This window comes from Cornus florida, unplaced genomic scaffold, assembly GCF_030987335.1.
Source record: "Cornus florida cultivar Cherokee Brave unplaced genomic scaffold, ASM3098733v1 CherokeeBrave_3.0.0_Hap2_Chr03, whole genome shotgun sequence".
In the NCBI taxonomy this organism is placed as follows: Eukaryota; Viridiplantae; Streptophyta; class Magnoliopsida; order Cornales; family Cornaceae; genus Cornus; species Cornus florida.
The window spans coordinates 49,509,888-49,517,614 of NW_026775573.1; the positions used below are offsets into that span (position 1 = coordinate 49,509,888).

Genomic DNA, 7,727 nt, shown 5'->3' on the forward strand with positions numbered 1-7,727 from the left:
ACTTTGAAGTTGGATTGATCAAACTTTGAAGTTGGATCGATCGAACTTTGAAGTTCGATCGATCGAAGGTCTCTTGATCGATCTAAAAGTTAGTTCGAACGATGGGACAGAGAGGTGATTTGGATGCAGGTTTCTGCAGGTCGAAAAATTTTCTAAGTGTTGGATGCAGAATGGAGTTCGATCGATCGAACTTAGGTTTGAGATCGATCGAACTATGTAGAATGCTCGATAATGACATGAAAGCTCATGCAATCTTCACCAAAGTTCCTATCAATGCATATGAGAACCAAAAACAAGTATCTAGACTTCTCAAGAAATGAAATGAAAGATAGAAATGAGGGAGGAATAGGGTTTTGACACCCTACGAATGCTTTTGCTAGTTTTTAACGTCTCTAGCAAGACATTGGGCTCTTTTAGCCCGGACCAAAGATCTTATAATGCATCCCCTCCTTGTTGGGGTGATAGATGCTTTGAACTTCACCCAATAAATGATTCTTTGAAGAACTTGTTGGATTAAGCTCAAAAGAAACTTTTGGTTCCTTGTCTATGCAATCATAACCTTTGGGCTTCCATGCCCTTTCAAAGCAAGAATTTGGAACAAGACTTTGAGAATTCAAGGTTGAAGATAATCTTTTGGAAGTTTTGGTCTTACACAAAAGCTCATTTCCTTGACATTGAAGATCATGACATTTATCTACAACATTAACCTCCCCTTCATATTTGTCAAATGCATTGGGTGTGGGATTAAAGATATTCAACTTCACCTTCATGTGGCCAAATGAGATCTTCATTAACCCCATCTTACAATTGATGTTGGCATTAGCGGTTGCCAAGAAAGGACGACCAAGGATAACGGGAATTTGGCTCTTAGGATTGGGGACTGATTCCGTGTCTATGACAACGAAATCAACGGGAAAGAAGAATTTGTCAATTTTAATCAAAACATCCTCAATTATACCCTTAGGCTTCTTAATGGATCGGTTGGCAAGTTGCAAAACTACTGACGTCGGTTTCAATTCACCTAGGCCCAATTTGACATAAACCAAGTATGGGAGAAGGTTAACACTTGCTCCTAAGTCAAGAAGCGCCCGATTAATAATATGATCACCAATAATGCATGATGTAGTGGGTGAACCGGGGTCCTTAAAAAGAGTGTTAAGTTGCAAAATTGAGCTTACTTGCTAGGTCAAAACCACTTTTCTTGGTGCTTGGCTCTTGTTCTTCCACTTTTGGGTGCACAAGTCTTTCAAGAATTTGGCATAAGCCGGAATTTGCTTGATTGCATCCAATAGTGGAAGATTAACTTTCACTTGCCTAAACATTTCCATGATTTCCTTGGTTTTTTCTTTTTGCTTGTCTTTTGAAATGGATCATTTTAAGGCATCCGGAAATGGAACTTTTGGTTCAAACACTTTTTCAGAATTTTCTTTTGAACTCTCTTCAACACAAGAAGCTTTCAAATCATTTTTCAACAAAACTTTTTCAACATCATTTTTCAAAACTTATTTTTCAAACACATTTTTCAAGACTTTCTCATTCACAAGATCATGTATATGTAATGAAGGAGGAATGGGATGTGAAACGGGGCGGGTGACAACTTGAGGTTGCACCGGTTCACTCTCTTCATTGGACATTCTAACTTGATTGTCCACAATCCTACCACTCTGCAAGGTAGTCATTGCATTAACTTGTTCAATGGTGTGGCCTTCCGATGAGGAATGGGTTTCCACAACACATTGTTGCTTAGGTGGGGCATTAATAAGCATCTTTCCCTTCTCTCTTACATTGAGTGTGCTTGCTATTTGCCCTACTTAGGTTTCTAGCTTCGCAATAGATTGAGAGTGAGAATGAAGCAATTGTGTGTTAGCCTCTAAAGTGCCTAAAGCATTCAAAACTTTTTCTTCAAAGGCGGGACTTCTAGTATTTCCTTGGGAATAAGATTGGTTGGGAAAATGAGAATTAGCAAATTGATTCCCTTGTGATTGATAAGGTCTGTAACCTTGGGATCCTTGGTTTTGAAGTGGAGGTGGAATGTACTTCCCTTAAAAACCGCCTTGGGAAGGGTTTGAGCCCTCTCCTTGGTTTTTTCAAGAGAAATTCGGATGATTCCTCCAACTTGGATTATATTGAGTACCATAAGGATTGTTCCCTTGGTTCACAAAAGCTACATTGACTTGTTCATTAGGTTCATTTTGCATTTGTCCGTGAAGATAATGAGAAGTAGAATGAAGAACACTAGAACAAGTCATACATGTTTCATTTGATACACGATGAGAATGGTTAGGAAAGGAAGATACTTGGTTCGTCGAGTTTTGGTTAATCAAAAATTGATCAAACCTTTGAGCTAAAGACTTCATTTTGGCGGCTATTTCATTTGAATGGTCGACTTGATGTAAGCCAACACTTTTCTTACCTTGTAAATTTCTACCATTCTTGGATGATAGTGTTCTATGCAAAGAATTTTCACTCATGCTCTTATAAAGACGCCACACGTCATCCTCATGCCTGTCAATGTATAAGCTACCCATGGAAGCATCAACTATACCCTTATAGTTGTCTGATAAGCTCTCAAAGAAATATTGAACTAATTGCCATTTGGGCATGTCATGATGTGGACACTTCCTAAGCAATTTATTGAAACGTTCCCATGCGTCATGAAACGTTTCTCTATCCCCATGTGAAAATTCTCGAATTGAGGTTCTCATGGCATCGGTCTTAGAAACCAGATAATACTTCTTCAAGAACTCTTGTTGCATTTCTGCCCAAGAAGTGACTGAAAAAGGCCTAAGATTGTTAAACCAATACTTTGCCTTGTCTTTTAAGGTGAATGAAAAAAGTTTGAGCCTTAAAACCTCTTCCGGCATATCCGTATATTTTACGGTGGAGCATACTTCAAGAAATTCATCTAAATGCATGTAAGGTTCTTCACTTAGAAGTCCATGATAGTTAGGAAGCATTTGAAAGGTTTGTGGCTTAATTTCATAATGATGTGCTCTAAATGGAGGCATTTGGATGCATGTAGGTGCATTGTACTCATTAGGCACATAATGGTCTCTTAAAGCAAGAAGTGGATTAGCTACTTGAGGTGCAACATGAACACCTTGGTTTTGAATTCCTTGATTGATGATGGGAGGTTGTGGAGCATACATTGGCCTTGGCATTCCATATGGAACTTGTCCTTGTTGTTGTGGTGGTTGGTGAATGAATGGCCTAGGCATGCCTAATGGTACTTGTATGTTCTCATTATGCACATTGGGATGAAGAATACCTTGTTGGTCTATGTGACCAAGGTCCTCAACATGATCATTATTATGGTCGTCCATTGATAGATTGGTTCTATTTGAACTTCTTCTTCCCCTAGGATTTCTAACGATGGATTCAAGATGCAAATGAAGAGGGACAAGAGTTGGTCTCAATGAACGACGTCCATGCATGCACAATGCAAAACACAACAAGCACAAAGAATGACAAACACTATACCTTTACAACAATGCAATTAGACTTCTTCCACAAACACTTAATTCATACTCCCATGCTTTAACAACAATAATGCAAAGAATAATTAAAAACAAGCCTCCACGCGGGCCGACGATTTAACTAAAGGATTGAGTAAAGAAAGTCTCACAAAGGTCCTTTAGCACTTCAACTCTAAATTTATAGCTTAGCTTAGCAAATTTTTTAATTTTAGCTTCTTTTTTTTTTTTTTTTTTTTCCTTGCTTGCTTAGCTTGAATGCTCTTTTGCTTTCTTCCTCTCCAACAATGCACCTAGTTAAGTAAGAACAACACAATAAGTAACCAACAAGAAAAATAAAAACAAAGTAAAGACATGATCAAAAGAGTATTAATCCTAATTGATTCCACAAATCCAACGTTGCCTAATCAAATCAATCAATCCCCGGCAGCGGCGCCAAAAACTGATGCGGTCTGCCGCACTACCGTCAAGCGTGAAAGAATATGTGCATTAAGGCGAGGGCCAAGAGTTTTACATTTATAGAAGCCACTACTACCTTTTACTATAAATATAACTAGAGCGAGTAAGGATCGTCCCAAGGGATTGTGAGGATCGAACAAGGTCGTGGAATCGTTATTACGGCAAGTAGGTCAAGTGAGCAAACAATTGTTTAGTTCGTTCATTAGAGAACAACTAAATTAAACTAAGTGATAACAAGGAATGCAATTAAGAGTAAGTAATAGAGAGAGAAGAGTCTTGGGGTTTAGAGATCACCACCAAGCAATGCATTTTGATACTATTGACAAGTGGCTAATGAGGGCAAATGGTGTGTTGCAATATTGGTGTGTGTGTGTTTGGTTGATTCAACAAACAAGGATGACAAATTAAGCATGTATTGTCTAAATATCATGTAAAAGGCATAATATATCTAAGCAATAAAGCATATATTGTCTAAACAACATGTGAAAGGCACAATAAATCAAAATAAGTCATTAATCATTTCATTAAGCTCACAATCCAAATACAACACAAGGATAAAGACATATGCTACTTGTATTCAAAAGCTTGGATCATCAAACAACAAGCATGGATTGTCCTCCCATTTAACACTACACTACAACTACACTACATCTACACTACTAGCATAAAAATAAACTAAGGGAGAGGTACAATCCATCAAGGAAAAAGTATGAACCATCAAGAAAATCACAAGAGCATTCTTTTAAGCACTATGTCTTGACATTCTCCAAATCTATAGCATCAATACACATAGACATGCATCAATAACACAAAATCTAGAGACAAACATATGAACATCTATTCTAGCATACATAGACATTTGGATAGAATGAAATGATCAATTGGAAGCATTAAACCACATAAATTATTTAATAAACAAGATTTATATATATCAAAGTGTCAAAACATCAATTACAACACTAATCCCTCAATAATATACAAGATTAAAGTATAAAAAGCATGTTTGGGGCTAACTCTAGCCCTAAGAGGATGTCTAGCCACTCATGGTTATGTTGCTCCAACCCTCAAGGGCTAACTCCATGGTTGAATCTGCTCCTTGTTGATGAAGAACCCCAATGGTGTCTCTAGCCTCCTCCTCCTCTAAGCTTGCTCTCCAAGAGATGATATGAAAATTGATATTTTTCTCCCATTGTAAAAACCAATCCTTATCCTTATATAGGTATGTCAAAATGACACCCAAAATGAGCTGGGGTCGTGAACACAATATTCTCTAATGATTGGATAAAGGACAACTTTCAATGAGATGGAAATTTAACTTTTTTGCACTGGAAGAAGTTCGATCGATCGAACCTTGGACTTGGATCGATCGAACTGGCTGAGATCTATCGAACTTAGGCTGGATTGATCCAACTGGTTGAGCTTTTTAGAAAAAGACAAATCCGAGATATTTTGGGGAGAAATTTTTAGGAAAAGGACAAAAGTGGTTAGTGGGTGGTACAGCTGTGGATAGGATCAATCATATGAATAAGGACAAAAGTGTTCGATCGATCGAAGGGTGATGTTGGATCGATCGAACTTTTGGACTTTATGCTTTTGGGCCAAGGCTTAGATCTTTCTTGAAGTGCTGAGATCGATCATTGTTCGATCGATCGAACCTTGAAGTTGGATCGATCGAACTTTGCTGCTTCCCACCTTTGGCTTCATTTGCTTCCTTCTTTCTCCACTTTGCTCCTTTCTTTGTTTAATCCCAGAATTGCTTCAATTAAGCTCTTATTTGGCTGAGTTAGCTTATTTTCAGGGATAAGTGCCTGAAAATGGAAATAATATGAAATCAATCTAAAGTGGTAAAGTAAGATAGATAAAGGCACTAGAATGCCTAAGCTTAAGGGGTTTAAATACGCACTTTTCAGCGCTCATCAATGAGTTTATGTTTTCAACATTGAATGATATTGCCATAGCGTGTAACGAATCGCACACTGAAGATTCGATATTTGTCATACCATGGTAGTTGTGGACTTAGTACATGTATCGTATGTGTTTCCAAATTTGGTTGTGCTTGGCAGATAGTTGATTATCTTGTATATACATGTTGATATATACGTTGTTGCATAACTTATTAATTTTGGAAACTTAGGGATGTCGTTGTTTGCCTATGGCTAGGACATGGTTCTAGTACGGGGGATTGTCATCCTATAGTCTAGTGCGCACATAAAAGGTTACCCATGGGCTAGTAACCCTAAAGTAACCACGTTATCGGTCTAATCCGGCATGATGTCCAAGTATCCACCTTGTTTGATTTTGCATTTAATTTCAAGTTGATAACTAAATGATGTTGTAACTTATTGTTCCTTTTTTTATTTCCCATTTTAAGTTTTAAGATGTTAACTTTGAGAAATCATGCTTTATGTATGGTATTAGAAGTTCCAATGTTGGTTAAATTGCATCGATACTGTGATTTGTGTTATAATGTTCAAATGTCACTTAGGAATAATCCTATAGATTCATTTGGAATATAGACGTTAGGTGGTATGACCCACTTTAGTTGTTTTCACACTTTAGATTTCAAGTTAATAACTTTGAGAATCTATATTTTGTTGCCTTATATAACATGTTTCTATGTTGTTTAAATTGCATGAATGATGTGATTTATGCTAGAAATGATTTAAGGTAGCTTAGGATGCTCCTCAGGTCTCATTTTTGACATAAATGTTAGGTGGAATGAACCACAATGATTAAATTATGAAAACTTGTAAAACATTGGGTCTTTGTATTCTCATCTCCTACGAGCAGCTTTATGTTACCCACCCCAAAGTTACCGAGGGTATTTTTTAGGTACAGGATTTAAGATTCGGGGATTTGTACTTGCCTTAGGTGATTTGTAGATTTGAAGTACTTTTAATGTATTCTCGTTCACATGCAAGTGTTAGCATGTTTAAGTTTTATTTATAAAGTTGTAATACTTAGTTAGGTTCAACATGCCATTTTTGTGTAATGATATGTAAAGTGTACTTAGATGCACTATTTGGAACCCCTTTGATATGTATGATATGAGGTCAAGGGCCACAAATTTTAAAGTTTAAGTGTATACCTTTAAACTTCAAGTTTGACTTTGAAATGTAATTTTTGCCAACTTTAGAGGTTTGGGATGTGATTTGGAGTAAATGGAATGTAATGAGGCCGTAGGCCATTGTGGCGCGTCTAAAATGTTATTTTATGTTTGCGTGCATGCTCACAATAGCACACAAGTGCACGGTTTTAAATTTGATCATGCTGTGGGGAATCCAAATAAGACTTCTTATCATTTTGGTGCATAATAGGTCTTTTAGCACCATTTCGAGTCATTTCGGCCGACGGAAATGTCATTTGGGTCGACCGATGGCTTTTGGGATTCATTTGAACAGTAAAAAGTCATTTTTCAGTAGTTTTAGCACTGTTTAGGTCCATTTCGGTCGACCGATTCTTCATTTTGGTCCACCTAAATGATTTTCCTTCATTTTTAGGATTTTGGGCCATTTTGGGTTCATTTCGGTCGACTGATGGCTCATTTCGGTCGACCTAAATAGCTTTCATTCAGATGCCTTCCAGTTTTGTATCATCTTTCTTTTCCTGACTTCAAATGGTCATAACTCCTTCATTTTTAATCCAAATATGGTGATTCTTGAGTCTAAATTCAAGGATTTTGAATCATCTTTCCAATGGTACCAATGCTATTCTTAGATTCAAATCATAGTGGGAGTTATTCATATTTTAGTGAGACAGTGTCAGATTTTGCTTGAACCGAGAATGAGAGTCTTG

At 37.1% G+C, this 7,727-nt stretch overlaps 1 pseudogene; it reads left to right on the forward strand.

The window, feature by feature from the left end:
* Positions 1–2,601: 2,601 nt before the first annotated feature.
* On the forward strand, positions 2,602–2,700 carry LOC132302075 (small nucleolar RNA R71; annotated as a pseudogene).
* The last annotated feature ends 5,027 nt before the right edge of the window (positions 2,701–7,727 follow it).